Source organism: Bos taurus, chromosome 16 (assembly GCF_002263795.3).
Source record: "Bos taurus isolate L1 Dominette 01449 registration number 42190680 breed Hereford chromosome 16, ARS-UCD2.0, whole genome shotgun sequence".
Classification (NCBI taxonomy): Eukaryota; Metazoa; Chordata; class Mammalia; order Artiodactyla; family Bovidae; genus Bos; species Bos taurus.
Window position 1 is genome coordinate 57,948,884 of NC_037343.1, and position 18,940 is coordinate 57,967,823.

The window sequence follows — 18,940 nt, forward strand, 5'->3', positions numbered from 1 at the left end:
TTCCCTTGATTGGCAGGCAGATTCTTAACCACTGGACCACCAGGGAAATCTAGTAAATCTATTTTTAAAACATAAAACTCAATACATATTATCTATTACTATTGTAATTACAGTGTCTCTGCTTTATCCTTCCTGGACTTTGTGTGTATACATTCCTAGACCCAGAAATCAAGAGGACCTTTCTTCAAAGTGCATGGCGGACCAGAAAGAATAAAAGCTTTGCTGCATAATTTAAGAGAAACTGTTTTGAAGACACTTGTGCTGGGGTTCTCATCCAGTTATCACCCATTTTATTAGCTGAGTAACCTCAGGCAAGTTACCGAACTCTTTGGGTCTCATCTCCTTTGTAAACTGGGGATAATACCTGCATCAAAGTGCTCAGTTGAGGATTAAACAAGATAATACATATTCAGCCCCAATAGCTCAGCAGGCAAAGAATTTGCCTGCAATACAGGAGATGTGGGTTCAGTCCCTGGGTTGGGAAGATCCGATGGAGGAAGGCGTGGCAACCCACTCCAGTATTCTTGCCTGGGAAATCCCATGGACAGAACCTGAGGGGCTACATTCTATGGAGTTGGGTACAACAGAGCTCACACGCAATACAATAATGTACAGCTCAGTGCCTGACTTGTGCTAAATGCTCAATAAATTGTTTCAAAAAAAAAAGAAAGAAAGAAACATTTTCTGAACAAACAAAACAAGCAAAAAACTTTCAGAAGAAGAAACTCCTTGTACTCAGTAAATTGTAACTATTATTTTCCTACCATAGATTATGTCTTATTACTTATCTAGGACTTAATTCAAAATCTGACCATAGTAGGTATTCTTTTTAAAAGATTTTTTTTTTGAATTGACAAAATCCTAGCCATGGCATTACCAGTGATTCCAGAAGATATCAACTTCGATTGTAAACTAGAATTTTCTAAGGGAGCGGAAGAAAATTAGGAAGCTTACTTTCTGGCTTGCATTTGCCCTTCTCTAGTCTACATCCAGCCATCTCAGTATGGGATGGATTGAGTCTGGCTTCACCCAGAGCCTTTCACTCCTGAGAAAACCCAAGATAATATTTGGGGTGGGGGGAGCCTCCTCCTCATCTCAGCCCAAGGCAAGAGCCATACTAATTAGAACATGAATAATACTGATGAAAAATTCATAGGAAGCAGCATTCTGGTTCAGTGACTCTAGCAGGTACAGTCTACAGTTTTTGACAACCAAAAACACATTTGCATGTTCTGGTCATAGGGTCTAGATCAATTTGCATCAACATACATTGATAGGCAGGGAGGGCCCAGGTCATCTTCCAGTGAGAATGTCATTACAACCAGCCCTGGAGGCTGTTGTTTTCTTGCCTTTTTTTCTTTTCTTCTTGCCTCCCTTCTCTCACACCTGCAGCCAACTCAGGGGTCTGCAGAACAGTGCAATAAAGACCAACAGTCTCGGGACCAGGAGGAATTCAGGGCAGAGGGATTTTTCCTAGCTCTCCAGGCCCATGGCTGAGCTTTGCATTGGGAAGAGTGTGGCTTCCCCCCCAGACGATGGGCTTCTACTGCATCCACATCTCCACCAGCTTCCCCGCCCCAGCAGGGGCAAACAGGGGCCATTTGCTGGCATGACTTTCTTTTCTGGTTGAGAAACTGGAAGCTTACGTCACAACGTCAGCATGGGTTTGAGCTTAAACATTTACATTTGAAAGCACCATCCTGAGGAGAGATTAAATTATTTACCCCACTGTGTAAACTGATTTCAGTCTTAGTTTACACCTGTTTACATACAGCAGTAGATTGGTAATCAGAAGTTTGCAAGTCAGGAGTAAATCACTGTCACTTGCTGCTTGTGTTTACCCAACAAATTATGTCAGCCTTGTCCCTCACTTGGAGCCCAGCATTGTACAAATGGAGCCCTGAAAATTCTTTCTAGGGCATGCAGGCAGGGGGAGAAGAGGTTGAGAGAAGTTGGCAGGGAAATCAGCTCAGACAGAGTGGGCATGCGCTAGTCTTCTGCACCTCTTTGAGAAGTGGAAAAAGCCCCCTGATGGTCAAGTTCGCCCCTTGTTCTTTGCATGACCCTGAATAAGGTACTCCACAATCATAGCCATGTGTCTCAGACTTTGCATTCTTAATGTGAGGGGCGGTAATGACTTCTACCGAACAGTATTGTTTTGATGCCCAAAGTAGGTAATGTCCTGAAAGTGTTTTATAAACTATGAGTTCAATACGTGTGCTAGATGTAACTTTTTGTTCATTTCTTTTTGGAAGAAGGAAACAGCTACCAAAATATCAGCCAAGTACATTGCCTTCCTGCTTCTTCTCAAGTCTGTTGAATATTGTTTCAAAAGAGAAAAAGAGAAGTGCTGCGTCTGACTTTTCTCTTCCATCCGGCTTGTTTAAGTTTTGTGCCATTGCACTTGGAGGTTAGCATGGAAGGCACAGCTGCAGCTACCACTTTCTCACGAGCATGCTGTGTGTCAGCCTTGGAGTTAGGAGCAAAGACCCCTGTAAGAGTAGGACCAAGGCTCTGGCCTCCAGGAGCACACAGCCGCCATGCTCCCTGTTTCATGGGCATCATTTCTTCTTGCAAGAGAGCATAGGAGTGGACACGGACCACAGTAGGCCCTTTCTCTTGGCCCTTGGATCCCTTGCCCCTTCTTTCTGGGATTTGAAGATGCACTGTTCACACTGAATCTAGTCCCTGAGGACAGAGAAATGCAATGGTTTGGCCTGGGTAGTGCACTCTGATCTTGAAGTCCTGAGTAGAGTCAGTATTACCCAAACCATATAGATTCTATAGAGGGAAAAACTGAGAAGGAGGTTAAGTGGATGTGGGGTGACAAATATTCAGTGAAACAAATGCCCATTATATGGTACAATCATAGGCTGGTACAGGCACATTGTGAGGTATCCTTCTAAACATTAAAGATGTTTAGAAGAATATTATGGACATGGGAAAACATTCACAATATGGCAAATGGATAAAAGCAAGAACATAATTATTATAAATGACACAATCCCCATTTTCCACATTAAATGTATATTTTTAGCATTCTTTTTCAGTAGCTAGAAGTGATGATGATATTAACAGCCATAATCTTTATATAGTAAGTTTATAGGGAATATAGCTTTTATTTTTCTGCTGTTTATATATGCTAAATTTTCTAGACTTTAGAATGAGATAAATAGTTTAAAAATGAAGTAATGGAGTGGATATCATAGCCATTTGTGGAGGTGGAGAGTGATAAAAGGAGAACTAGCCACATCTTTCTAAACAGGCAAACCAAACAGAGACCAGCAGTCCAAGATGGCATTAAGACAGGAACTTGCCACTGGCATCCTGCTCCTAGACTCATCTATATTTTTTAAATTGGAGTATAATTGCTTTACTCTGTTGTGTTAGCTTCTGCTGTGTAATAATGTGAGTCAGCTCTAAGTATACATATATCGCCTCGCTCTTGGGCCTCCCTCCCACCCCTCTCCATCCCACCCCTCTAGTTCATCACAGAGCACTGAGCTGAGCCTCCTGTGCTACCCAGCAGCTTCCCACTAGCTGTCTATTTTACAAGTGGCAGTGTGCATACGCCAGTACCACTCTCCTGATTCATCTCACCCCCCGTCCCCCTCCATGTCACATGTCCGTTCTCTGCATCTGCATCTCTATTCCTGCCCTGCAGATAGGTTCATCTGTACCATTTTTCTCGATTCCACATATATACCTTAATATACAAGCACCATCTCTGTTCTTGAAGGCTGTCTCAGACCTCATCTCCTCCAGTCCTAACTCCTCTTCCCTAACTTCCAGCAGATCATCCTACTCCCAAAGCGCAAAGGTCTGCCCACCGGTGTGCCAGCCAAATGACACCTCCAAACGGGCTTTCCCCCTTCTTACTGTCTAAAATGAATTAAGACCAACAAGGACCTACTGTACAGCACAGGGAACTTACTCTGTTTTGTAATAACCTATAAGGGAAACAAATCTGAAAAAGAATATATATATATATAATATATATATACTTTATGTATTATATGTATCAGATCAGATCAGTCGCTCAGTCATGTCCGACTCCTTGCAACCCCATGAATCACAGCATGCCAGGCCTCCCTGTCCATCACCAACTCCTGGAGTTCACCGAGACTCTGTACACCTGAAACTAACACAGCATTGTAAATCAACTATAGTTCAAAAAAACCCAAAAACCTCAAATATATATATATGTATGTATGTATGTGTATATATATATATATATATATATTTACTAGAAAGAAAAAAAAAAACAGCAAAATGTCAAGACCATGGGCAAGTGGCAGGACTTAGGGAGATTTTTTTTGTTTTCTGATTTGAGGTTCTGTTAATGAATAATATTTTATAATAAATAAAATAAAAGGAACTCCTCCACCTTTACCCTGGATCCCGTAATCTTTCTCAAACATTTCCCTCAACTTCTTCACCTTCCTCTTTCCTGCAGCTGAAGCCTCTCTCTTCCTCACGCCAGGTTACTTCTCTTTAATTGTGCTCAGCTCTCTCCTACATTAAAACTCAAACAAGCAGAGCCTTTTCTTGACCCATGTTCCTCTCCAGCTATCACAGCTTCCCCCTTCCTTATGAAATGTGTAAAAGAGTCATTTGTATTCACTGTCCCTGTCTTATAGTTTTTTCTCTCCTTCACACTTTGACACTCAGGTTTCCATTCCCATCTCTCCACTAAAGCTGAGGGTGCCATGAACATCGCTGCCAAATGCAAGGACTCTTCTTGGACCTAATGTGGTGTTAATTGCTCCAACTACACCTGTCCAACTCTTTGTGACCGCATGGACTGTAGCCCATCAGGCTCCTCTGTCCATGGAATTCTCTAGGCAAGAACACTGGAGTGGGTTGCCTTTCCCTTCTCTAGGGGATCTTCCTGACCCAGAGATTGAAACCGGGTCTCCTGTATTACTGGTAGATTCTTTACCATCTGAGACACCAGGAACCTAACGTTACGTGGGAATATTTGGCTTATGTTGTAATCACCCTGTGAGATAAAATGGATCCTCCCACCCAAATTTGGTTTGGCTGTGGAAAGTAATGATGCCATACATACAAGACCAAGAGAGCGTTAAGAGGGTTGTTAGTCACATAATGAGACTTTTGGCGGAGAGAAGGGGAAAATCCCAGGTTGGTCTTCAAATAGCTTGAGTAATCAGGGTAAAGAGGCTGGTCAGGAGTTGGATGGTAGTTAGGGTGTGGGGCTTGAGTGAGGGTTTGTGCATGTGAGGGCTTCCCTAATAGCTCAGTTGGTAAAGAATCTGCCTGCAATGCAGGAGACCCTGGTTTGATTCCTGGGTCAGGAAGATCCCCTGGAGGAGGGATAGGCTACTCACTCCAGTATTCTTGGACTTCCCTTGTAGTTCAGCTGGTAAAGAACCTGCCTGCGATGCAGGAGACCTGAGTTCGATCCCTGAGTTGGGAGGATCCCCTGAAGAAGGGAAAGGCTACGCACTCCAGTATTCTGGCCTGAAGAATTCCATGGACTGCATAGTTCACGGGGTCACAGAGTTGCACATGACTGAGTGACTTTCACTTTCACTTGTGCTTGTGAACAGGACCTGCTATGGTTTGAACTTTATGCTGAGGCCAAAAGAGAAGGCACCCAGGCTTTCTTATAGGCTTGCTCGGAGGTGGGAGATGGTAGGGCTCGGACGCTATCAAGAGTCAAACATCAAAGATAGAGTCTGGCTCTTCAGTAAAACACACTTGTCTGAGCCCTCCTTGAGTCTTCTTCCTTGATCTTGCTCTCTGTCACCCCCTTGATTTTCCTCTTCTCTGCCTCTTCTCAATTTCCTTTTCTGGCTTTTCCTCCACTGCCCATGGCTTCAATGTTGGTGTTTCTCTGAACTCACTCTTCTCTTGTGTTCTGCACATTTGTCTGGCCTGAAGCTCATTTACCCCAATGGCCTCCACTACCTTCCACATGCTGATGACCCTTAAACCCACACCTGCTATCTAATCTCTTCCCATAAGGGCTATAAGACTCATTAAGACAATTGCCTGCAGATAAAGCCACTTGGATATCTGGAATGCATTTCAAACTCTCCCTATATAAAACAGAGCCTATTATAAACTCTTTCAAATCTGTACATCCTTCTGTGTTCCATGTGGTTGGACAGGTCAGGTGAGAGATCTGCATATAACCTGAGACACATTTTTTTTAATCCATATATGGGTTTATTTTTTTTTTATTTATAAAGTGTTATGGAAAGGACTTCCAGTTGTTCAAGCTGTTTTCAGGAAAGGCAGAGGAACCAGAGAACAAATTGCCAACATCTGCTGGATCATGGAAAAAGCAAGAGAATTCTAGAAAAACATCTATTTCTGCTTTATTGACTATGCCAAAGCCTTTGACTGTGTGGATCACAATACACTGTGGAAAATTCTGAAAGAGATGGGAATACCAGACCACCTGACCTGCCTCTTGAGAAACCTGTATGCAGGTCAGGAAGCAACAGTTAGAACTGGACATGGAACAACAGACTGGTTCCAAATAGGAAAAGGAGTACATCAAGGCTGTATATTGTCACCCTGGTTATTTAACTTCTATGCAGAGTACATCATGAGAAATGCTGGGCTGGAAGAAGCACAAGCTGGAATCAAGATTGCTGGGAGAAATCTCAATAACCTCAGATATGCAGATGACACCACCCTTATGGCAGAAAGTGAAGAGGGACTCAAAAGCCTTTTGATGAAGGTGAAAGAAGAGACTGAAAAGTTGGTTTAAAACTCAACATTCAGAAAACGAAGATCATGGCATCTGGTCCCATCACTTCATGGGAAATAGATGGGGAAACAGTGGAAACAGTGGCTGACTTTATTTTTTAGGGCTCCAACATCACTGCAGATGGTGACTGCAGCCATGAAATTAAAAGACACTTACTCCTTGGAAGGAAAGTTATAACCAACCTAGATAGCATATTGAAAAGCAGAGAAATTACTTTGCCAACAAAAGTCCGTCTAGTCAAGGCTATGGTTTTTCCTGTGGTCATGTATGGATGTGAGAGTTGGACTGTGAAGAAAGCTGAGCGCCAAAGAATTGATGCTTTTGAAGTGTGGTGTTGGAGAAAACTCTTGAGAGTCCCTTGGACTGCAAGGAGATCCAACCAGTCCATTCTGAAGGAGATCAGCCCTGGGTGTTCTTTGGAAGGAATGATGCTAAAGCTGAAACTCCAGTACTTTGGCCACCTCATGCAAAGAGCTGACTCATTGGAAAAGACTCTGATGCTGGGAGGGATTGGGGGCAGGAGGAGAAGGGGATGACAGAGGATGAGATGGCTGGATGGCATCACTGACTTACAGGGAGGCCTGGCGTGCTGTGATTCATGGTGTCGCAAAGAGTCGGACACGACTAAGTGACTGAACTGAACTGAACTGATGGAAAGAACACATCTGAGTATTATTCTATTGGTGATGACAATTGAACAATACTCACAAAACGTAACTCTTCCTGAGTAACTAATAATGATCCGAGACTATAATTGTACACTATTGAGAAACATGGAACAACTAGAGGACAATTGCTCTACAATATTGTGTTGGCCTCTGCCACATGGCAACACAGATTGGCCTGAGACTCTTGAACATCCTTCTCCCTCAGTCAAATCAGTCATCAGCTTCCATCAAATGTCATTATCTTATTGACTCTTGGCCATTTCTCCTCACCCTGCTGCCACTTCTCTATGACAAATCACTATCCTTTGTCATGTATGAACTGAGCTTTCTGACTCCAGTCTTTCCCCCTTCACTACATTCACTACTTTGCAGTAATAGCAATCTTCAACAAATTTCAACCCAGTTATAGTATTTCCCTTATATAAAACTAAATGACCAGCCTTTCTGCTATTTCATCTAAGACACTAAAAAAACTTAAAATTAAAAATATTTTCAAGGTCTTGCATGATCTTGCCAGGCCCGGCTTACCTCTCCAGGGTCATCAGTATCTTCCCTGGGAGATCACTTGCCTCCAACTATTACACACAAAACCTTCTGTAGTGTAGGTTCTAATGCTCTGGGTTTCTTTTACTTCTTTATATGCACCATAGCTAGCATGCCTCTGGGCTTTCAAACATGCTATTCCTTCTGGTCTGAGCTCTCCCCAACAGTGGCCTTTTGCTTGACTAACTCTTGCATGCGTGTGTGCATGGTAAGTCACTTCAGTTGTGTTCAACTCTTTGCAACTCTATGGACCATAGCCCGGCAGGCTCCTCTGTCCATGGGATTCTCCAGCAAGAATACTGGAGTGGGTTGCCATGCCCTTCTCCAGGGGATCTTCCTGTCCCAGGGATTGAATTTGTGTCTCTATGTCTCCTGCATTGGCAGGCAGATTCTTCACCATTAGCCTTACTGTCCTATTTTTAAGATAGGTGTGATTTTTATTTCCAAAGCCTTCCAGATCTCCCCAGTCTGTAGGAAGTGTCCCTCCCATGGTTTCCCACTGCACAAAAGACTTCGCTGACAACATCATTTATTTCACTGAGTAGAAGTGGTTTGATTACCTGTTCAGTAGACCATGGATTCCTGTTTAGCATCATGTGGCCAGTGGCTTCTACATTTATTGATAGGTACTCAATAAACACTTTCTAAATGGGTGAAAAGACTGCCTTATTAGAAAAGTTGTGGTAGAATTTTAATGTTAAATTTGATGCTAAAATAGTGAAGGGAAGTTTTATTTTCTTATGAGGGGTGGAAATTTCTATTTCAAGTGCTTTAGAGTGAAAGAAACCCTTAAAACTATTGTGTTTTTTTTTTTTTTTTCTAGCAGTTTGTGTCAGCAACCTAGAAGGAATAATCATTCTTCAGAGATAGTTTTAATTTTGTTCATTGAACTGACATTTAAACTTGATCGGCAAACTCTGCAGAAGTTGGTGGTAACAGAAAAGGGGTCAGATGTCTCAACAAGCTCACCAGAACAGTGGTTCTCATACCTGGCTGTGTGTAAGCATCAGCTGGGACAAGTTCAAATACCTCAGTGCTTTGCATTAATCTTCTGCAAAGCTGCCTAAGTCACTCCAATGTGCAGCCAAAATGACGAAGCACAGTCTAGAAGCAAGAACCTTTCTGCATGTAAGAACGGTATCGGTCATGGGACTTATACTTTCCTAAAAATATCCATAGTAACACTTTCTTTTCTCAAAATTAATTATAGCAGCACTTTTGCATGCTAGATTTCACACGTCTCTTTGGGTTTATTTATTTTTGGAGTCAATAGAGAAAATACAAACAATGGTAACTCCAAAGAAATGGTCAAGTTAGACAGTTTGGGGAGTTCTTTCTCGTTCATATTTTATAACATACACACACACACACACACACACACACACACGCACACACACACACCCTTCTTTTCATCCCATGCGATTTACTTTCACATACATATTATCATTAATCACATTTGTCAGGTTAATGTTTCATTAACCCAACTTCCCAGGAAGCTAAAATAAATGTGCTTGACTTATATTTTATAAAAAAGACCATATTCTATTCTCCCTCATCTTTCGCTCCAATGGTTACGTTTTTCTCATTAGTTGCTATCTTTAATGTGTGGAGTTTAGATTAACCCCATTAGGGCCCACAATTAATTGAAATTAGAAATTATCCCAGCCTTCTAACTTAGATAGCCTCCCCCTCTATAAGTTAGTCATTCATCACGATGCCATCTGAAAGGTAGTGTCATAGTAAGATCTTTTTAAAAGTAATTGTAAATAGCCGTCTTTCTGAGGGTCACTTTTCCAGTGAACTTAAATCTATTGAAGGGCTATAAACACAAACATAGGTTCAGACTCAATACTGTAAAAAGGCCTCACGTTGTGCTTATGCATCGTTTGACAGTGTTTGGTTGTCAACACCTTCAGTGAGGTTTGTCTGATCTGATTTGGGAGAAGAGTGGGAGAGGGCTTTATAGTTACATGTGTGTACCTGACCCATCTCTACACACGTAGGGAGATTGTTTAGTGTGGCAGAGAGTTAAAAAGCATAAGGTCTTGACTCTGTTCTATTGGGTTAATGATGATGATGACAATGATAATTCATCACTATATGCTATATGAAGCACTTTACATATATTACCTCATTTAGTTCTTATGACACTGATAAATCTTATTATATAATAAAATAATAGTATAATGTAGAATAACATACTATGATATGATAATATACAACTTGAAATAATAATAGTAATACATTTAATTTAATTTATATTAATACTTATACTTAATATAATACTTAATACAGTATTATAATACCACAATTTAATAATAAATACATTATTATCACCTCTTTCAGAGACTCAGAGTATTGTTAAGCAGCCATCCCATGGTCACTCAACCAATATATGATGTTAATTAAGCTCACTCTAAGACCAAAGCCCATGCTCTTGGCTAACAACACTTTTGATCTTGAGTAAATTACTACATTTCTCTGAGGTTCTTTTTTCCACCTCTGCAAAATAATGGAAAATCTTGAGTGACTTTAAACTCTGTAAGTCTGTCTCAACAGAATCAATGAGGAGAGTTATAACTTTGGTACAAGACCAGTGAGAGAAGTGGTACATGAAATTTGTTACCACCAGGAAAAAAAGAAGCAAGGTGATTTATAAACATAAACACTACACAGACATGATCTTAGTAGGCAATATTCAAGGTACTACTTGGAGAGATTCTGATGTGGATGAACAGCCAAGGTTTTATTCTCTTCCTTTTGATGGGTTTTGGTGAATTGTTCTCCATTCACACCCAAGAGGATGAGTTCTAGATCTTTCTTGAAGGCAGAATATTGCATACGTTTATTAAGATTTCTAGAATTGAGTTGAAAGATTAAGCAAGTCTCTAAAACTTCTAAAAAGAAAATTTAGTCAAATTCTTAGGAAGATTTTCCTTTGTGCAAAATTTCTCTCTTGGCTTAGTGCATGCGTGCATGCCAAGTCACTTCAGTTGTATCTGACTCTTTGCAACCCTATGGACTGTAGCCCTCCAGGCTCCTCTGTCCATGGGGATTCTCCAGGAAAGAATGTATTAGAGTGGGTTGCCATGCCCTCCTCCAGGGGTTCTTCCCAATCCAGGGCTTGAACCTCCATCTCTTATGTCTCCTGCATTGGCCGGCATGTTCTTCACCACTAGCACCACTTGGGAAGTCCCTTGGCTTAGTATTAATAGTTAATTACACAGGTTCTGAGGTTAGTGAGATCTAAATTTGCATCCCCACTCTTCTATTTATTAGCTCTTTGATCTTGGGAAAGTCATTGATCTCTATCAAAGAAAGAGGGATACTTACAAATTTTTACAAGGATTGAATGAGACAATAGACAGATGAACTGAGCACAGTTCTTAGTCTTGTTCAGCTTCAAGTCAGCAATAGATGCTGTTTATCAGCATCATCATCTCCAACAGGTTGCTGCTCCTTGTAAAATGACTGTTGCTTTTGGTGTGTTTAATGGCTAATTTTCTTTAGCCAGGAATCTACTCAGCTACATTTTTTATCAAGGGCTATCATCTCCCATTCTGTGGTTGGTTTCTATACCCCAGAAAAACAACATAGAGACCAGAAAGACTGAAAGTGGCATTCCAAATGGGAAGTACAAGCCTTCAGTTACAGGGTGGTAAGGGAGTACATTTCCCCTGCATGAAGGAAAAAACACACATCAAAACAGAATCTTCATTAAATTAAGAAAAATGCTTGTACTTCCCTCCACCAGTCAGAACCCCCTCTGAATGTTGCTTCTCACCCCACTCTGAGTTATCCAAACACTACTGTGGCTTCAAGTAGCCCATGAAAAGGGAAAAGGGGGATGTGGCGAAAAGGAAACGGAAATTAACTCATCAAAAAATACAGGTGGACATACTTCAAAAATTAGGGTGGGCAAATACGGTCAAGCTGGTCTCAGAGGAGAAGGGAAGGGCATGTTCTTAGAGATATTGCCTAAATTTTTAGGCTCTTTTCATCTTTTTGAACCATAGCTTGATTTTCTGAGGTTCAGTTGATTTTATTCTACCATTGGAAGGGAGAGAAAGTCTTGGCAAATGAAATGAAATGCTCAGTTGAGGCAAATGCTAAAAACCTTAAGTACCCTGGATTTGTAATTTTAAAAATTCAGTAAAATAATGTACTTAATTTTTAAGCTCTCTGTCATAACATCATGCATATACATACATGACTAGATACTGAAGTGAGTAAACCTATGTATATAGAGACACATGTCCTAGCCATGATTTGCCAATTAATGGGTCACACTGTAATCTTTGTGAACACCCATGCATCTGTGAGAAACAGAAATTTGTTTTCTTTCCATTAAGACATTGTCTGGCTTTCTAATTAGTGTTTATAGTAAATACATTCAAAGTTTATCCTTGGAATGCTCAATTCTTTTGCCATTGTAGGATACTGTGAGCTTTAGGCTAATTTATTACAGCCTCTTTTGGCAGAAAAGTGACTGAACCTCTGCTCCAAGCCTTGGACACTTGCATGCACACCTGGCTACAGGCCAGCTTGCTGCCGTAGGCTTCACAGGCTCAGGCGATTGGCATGCAGCCTTCACTTTGAACACAGCATTTGTTGAACTTAAAAATTTCCCTGTGACCTTCAATCCCAGACTAGGGAGAGTCTTATTGTAAAAACTGCCCTTTCTCTTCTAATATTATATTGACCACTGATTTCTCTATTCATCAGGAAAAATAACTTTAAAAATCTAGTAAGAATAAGTGCTGGGTTGTTAAATAGAAGCCAATAGGTTCTTCAATCCAGAATTTCTCTCCCTGATGCCCTTTCTACACTTCCTTTTTGCTTCTCCATCCAGTCTCAGGCTCCTGCCAAGTCCTTCTTCAGCATAGTGGGTGAGCATTTTGATTGTGAGCTTGGCTTTGTTCTTAAGGGTCAGGTCAGGCCCAGCTAATTTATGAACTGTCTCCTGAAGGATTCTGGGTGGGACAAAAATCTGAAGAATTAAGTAGGGTGGAAAGACTGAGTAGAATGTTAACATTCCACATTTTAATCACATACACACAGGGAAAGGGTGGAGAGCTTGGTCATCCGAGCTAATAATTTCCCTGGGTTTTTGAGCCTTGTATGTGCCAGTCATTGGACTATATGCTATCTATACACTAACTTATAGAATCTTCTAGTGACCCTGTAAGGAAGCTCTCATCCCCATTTTTCAGATAGGAGAACTGAGAGAAGAAAATGTCAGGGAGTCAGGAAGGGCCACAGCTGGGCTTTGAGCATTGGTTTCCTGACTTTGCTGTCTGCTCTTAACCACACTGCACACCATCTTTCTGATGGGAACTACTCAGTGTGGTCACTAACAGCCTGCTGAAGGCCACTATGACCTCTGACTCCTTCTCTTCAGTCAGGAAAAGCTGGTCAATATTAATCAACCTTTCCATTCCAGCCCACATCAGACGGATGAGGCAAATTCAGGGTCTACCTGTGTGAATTCTGAAGTCATGACATAGGTCACAACTTGCCACTCATTCTCATAACTCACTAGTAGACTCAGGTCTCATCACTGCTGTGGCTTCTGGGCAAGAGCCATGTCAGGAACTTTGCTTTCTGAGAGACCAACAGTGACGGGCAGAATGGGGTCATGAACTCCCAGGTGAGGGTGTGGATGTGTGTACATTCTGTGAGCACTTTTCATCAGGCCTGTCTGTGAGTTGGACTGACCAGGAATAGGAATAGAACAACACCGAGAAGAATTCTTCAACTATAAGCATTATGAAGATAGCTGAGGGATTCCTTATGGATGAGAGAGCCCACCCTCTGAAATGGAATCCATGCAATTTGCAGCTCTTTTCTGCCAGACTTTTATCCCATCCAGGCTCTCTTCTTCCTGCCCTGCCTCTTCCCCACAGAGGTTACATATATGCCTTTTTTTCCATTTACACATTAGACCAATGCTTGAAACACAAACTGCCTTTTGCATCACTGGCCCTTGCATGCACTATTCCTTCTGTGTGGAGGACCTTTCTCCTTCTCTAACAAACCCATCTTTAAGTGATCCCTTCCTGATAGCCTTCCTTCTGTTCCTCTTTGGGGCCCCACAGTTTAGTCTTCTGGCCTAATTATAGTATTAATATTTGTTTCTACAATAGCAGGACCTAATGCAATACATAGCACATACTAGTCCTTAATGAATATTTGTTGACTGAACATCAGTTCAGTTCAGTTCAGTTGCTCAGTCGTGTCCAACTCTTTGCGACCCCATGAATCGCAGCACGCCAGGCCTCCCTGTCCATCACCAACTCCCAGAGTTCACTCAGACTCACGTCCATCGAGTCAGTGACGCCATCCAGCCATCTCATCCTCTGTCATCCCCTTCTCCTCCTGCCCCCAATCTCTCCCAGCATCAGAGTCTTTTCCAATGAGTCAGCTCTTCACATGAGGTGGCCAAAGTATTGGAATTTCAGCTTTAGCATCATTCCTTCCAAAGAACACCCAGGGCTGATCTCCTTCAGAATGGACTGGTTGGATCTCCTTGCAGTCCAAGGGACTTGCAAGAGTCTTCTCCAACACTACAGTTCAAAAGCATCAGTTCTTCAGTGCTCAGCTTTCTTCACAGACTGAACATATGAATGGACAAATACAGGCATACCTCATTTTATTGCTCTTTGCTTTATTATGCTTTGTAGATAATTGTGTTTGTTTTACAAATGTAATGTTTGTGATAACCCTGTATTGAGCATTGAGCAAGTTTATTGGCACCATTTTTCTAATGGCATTTAGTGTCTCTATATCACATTTTGGTAATTCTTGCAATGTTTCAAATCTTCCACCAGCAAAAGATTATGACTTACTAAAGGTCCTAATGATGGTTAGCATTTTTTAGCAATAAAGAATTTTTAAATTAATATATGTACATTTTTTAAATATAAAGCTATTGCACACTCAGTAGATTATAGTATAGTGTAAACATAACTTTTATATGCAGTGGGAAAACAACAAATGCCTACGACTTATTTTATTGTGATATTCACTTTATTGCAGTGGTCTGGAACTAAACCCACAATATCTTCAAGGTATGCCTGTGACTAAATGATAAAAAACAACGAAATCAAGAGATTCCTATTTAATGTTCCCATGTTTTAAACTCAGTTCATCACTGCATTTCAGTGTAATCACTAACTCTTCAAACACACACTGAAGGCAACAGATACAGAATTCTGAGGAATAATTTTAATAGTTATTATACATGTTTGGCTTTAAATTGTAGGCATTGGAGAAACCTCAGGATGTTTTTAGATCTGGAGGTAACCTGAGGAGATTTAGTAGGAAGATAGCTGTCAGCTGTGTGAAGAATGCATGAGAGGCGCCAAGATACTCGTAGAAAAGAGGTTAATCGGGGGCTATTGAACTCCATCCCTGGGTCAGGAAGATCCCCTGGAGTAGGAAATGGCAAACCATTCCCGTATTCTTGCCTGGAAAACCTTATGGACAGAGGAGCCTGGCAGGCTACAGTCCATGGGGTCACAAAGAGTCAGACATGACTGACTGCACACATGTGTGAGTCAGACATGACTGACTGCACACATGTGTGTGTGTGCACGCGCGCGCGCACACACACACTGAACTTGAAGTGAGAGAGGCTAAAGGTTGGACAGTTTAGGCAGTGGTAGTGAGGGATGAAGAAGGGGCCCCAAACTTGAGGTAGGGGATCAGACTTAGGGGCAGGACATTATTGCATCTGCTAATTTGGAGACCTGAAAGTTCACAGCAGGAAATCCAAAGATAGAAGTGAGGGGTGGGACTTCAAAGGAGACTGGTGACCACATGATTGTAGGGGTCAGCAGATTGCTCATTCTCACAGAGAGGCTCTATTTTACATGGAAGAGGAGCTTTGTAAGTTACAGGCGCTTTTATGAGTCAGGGAAGAATGAAAGGTCAAAGCCCATGTGTCCAATGTGCTGGCCCTGCTGAACTGTTTCTCTTCTAGTCAAGTGGACTGGGGCTGGATTTCAGGCGGCCTGGTGTGAGAGAAGACAGGATAACTGCGATCGGCTGTGGACTAGCTATGCCTGGAGTCTGCTGCTCTCCGTTTAGGATGCTGGCTTGAGAAACCAGGTCTGCAGTTTGTTAATAAAGCTGGCCTGGTGTTTGGAAGCGCTGATGGTTCTGTCTGGGGTGGGGTAGAATACCAGAGGACCGAGTCTTTTAAAATGGTCTAGAAGGCTAATTATTAAACTTTAATGAGAATAGGAATCACTTGGTGACTTTGTTAAAATGCAGATTCTGAGTGAGTCTGAGTAGAGCTGTAGATTCTGCATTTGCAACAAGCTCCCTGGTGATTTCAGTGCTGCTGTTCTGCAGCCATACTCAGACGGGCGAGGATATTCTCAGTGAAGAGTCTTTCTAATTTTAACCCCCAAACAGACCATATGCCATGTAAAACATTGGGCCAATTAACACTTCGGTTTCCTAACCTATGTAATGGAAAGAGTGACCTGGTTACTCCTCACTCTTACATTTCCATTTTCAGGATATTCTGCGTGGGGGGACTTTGAGATACTTGGTGCAAAGGCACAAAGTAAAGGGAGGTAATTTATGTGCAGCTCCACTTCTAGTAACTCTAGTGCTTCCATATTATGACTTAAGTATTGGCATCAGACAGATCCTGGTATGGGCATACCTCAGAAATAGTTGGGATTTGGTTCTAGACCACTGCAATAAATCAAATATTGTAATAACGCAAGTCATACAATTTTTTTTGGCTTCCCAATGCACATAAAAGTTATGTTTACACGATACTGTAGTCTCTTAAGTGTGCCATAGCATTATGTCTTAAAAACCAATGTACATAATTTAAAAATACTTTATTGCCAAAAAAAAAAAGCTAACCATCATTTGCCAACACGGAGTTGCCAAAAACCTTCAGTTTGTAAAAATTGCAGTATCTATGAAGTGCAGTAAACAAAGCACAACAAAATGAGGTATGCCTGTACTGATCCCTGCTCTGCCTTTAACCAGCTAGGTAACCTCAAGCTGGTTATTTTATTTTTCTAAACCTGCTTACTTAATCTATAAAATGAACATCTATACATTCATTGAACCTGTGTTTATTGGCACCTATTCCATACCAGACATTTTGCTGAGAGCTGAGGATATAACACTAAATGAGATTTTGCCCTCGCCAAGCTCAGAACCCAAAGGGGGAGATAGGAAAAAAAATGAAATAATCACACAGTATGCATTCTATGTAAAAATGTACAGGTGTTTTGATGAAAGCCCAAAACATTAGAGGCATAAAATAAAGATACTCTCGGGTGGCAAACATTCTCCTTAGATAGGAAGACGAGCCCACCATGGGAAGAAAAAAAAGAAAAGCATCAGAAGCAGAGAGAATAGTACTAACTTCCTTTGGCAGGAAAGAGCTTGAGTTGTGCTTGGGATTCTAAGTCCAGTGTGGACAAAGTAAGTAAGATGACTGGGGCATAGTATCAGTTCAGTTCAGCTGCTCAGTCATGTCCAACTCTTTGCGATCCCATAGACTGCAGCACGCCAGGCTTCCCTGTCTATCACCAACTCCTAGAGCTTGCTCAAATGCATGTCCATTGAGTCAGTGATGCCATCCAACCATCTCATCCTCTGTCGTCCACTACTCCTCCTGCCTTTACTCTTTTCCACTTCAGGGTCTTTTCTAGTGAGTCAGTTCTTCGCATCAGATGGCCAAAGTATTGGAGCTTCAGCTTCAGCATCAGTCCTTCCAATGAATATTCAGGACTGATTTCCTTTAGGATTGACTGGTTTGATCTCCTTGCAGTCCAAGGGACTCTCAAGAGTCTTCCCCAGCACCACAGTTCAAAAGCATCAATTCTTTGGCGCTCAGCTTTCTTTATGGCCCAATTCTCACATCCATACATGACTACTGGAAAAACCATAGCTTCGACTATAAGGACCTTTGTTGGTAATGTCTCTGCTTTTTAATATGCTGTCTAGGTTTGTCATAGCTTTTCTTCGAAGGACATAGGATGAGGTCAGAAAAATTTGGGCTAGATCATGAGGGACCACGTGAGCAAAAAAGTTTGGATTTTATTTTTCATGTAACAGGAGGCAATTGGAATATCCTAAGCAGGAAAATGACATTCTGATTTATTTGTTTGTTTTTACAAAGTATCCCTCTGACTGGTGTTTCTGGACCAGGAAGGAAGGGGTCCAGAGGAGAAGTGAAGTCTCTAGTTGGGAGATGAGCACTAAGAATGTGGGCTAGTGCTCACGGCAGTAGAGATGCAAGAGATGTGGGGACAGATGGAGATATTTGGGAGGTAAAACTAAGAGGCCCTACTGATAGAACATGAGCAAATGGGAGCTTGGGGGAAAATATAAGATTGGGGTGAAGAGTGAAATCAAGGATGTCTCCTACATATCAAGTTTGGGCAACAGCATAGATGGTGGTATCATTTGTTGAGCTAGGAATGATTGGAGAAGAGCATGTGTGGAGAGAAGGGAATCAAGAACTCAGGTAATGATAGATCTTATCACACAGAATGGGTTTGAGGGGAAATGCTATAGATATATATCCTTCAGTACAATGCCTAGCACTTCAATACTCAGTATTTTATTGTTTTTCTGTTAATATTATTATTACTCATGAAGGACTACTCATTGGAGACACCAGATGCCCTTGATCAGTAAAGACATGATAATTCCCTTGGACTCAATAATCATACTTTTATTTTCTCCAATGGAAAATAAATATTACTTTTGAAAACCCTGCAGTGGTGATAGAAGGATGGGATAGACTCACGTGTGCCTCGAGCAACATCAATCAAACTTTCAGCCAAGTTTTGATTACAAGATCTTTATTTCTGGCAATGATGTAAGAAGCAGAAAGAGCACAGCTGGATTTTCAGTACTAGGTGGATACCACATGTTCTGAAAATTGGAAAAAAGCATCTTCTAACTTGGAAATTGTGGTGATTTGTCTGGAGTAGTTAGA

At 41.4% G+C, this 18,940-nt stretch overlaps 1 protein-coding gene across 1 annotated transcript in view; it reads left to right on the forward strand.

Moving 5' to 3' along the window:
• PAPPA2 (pappalysin 2) overlaps nt 1-18,940 on the forward strand; it is a 316,324-nt gene that overhangs the window by 225,897 nt on the left and 71,487 nt on the right. The window lies entirely within an intron of this gene.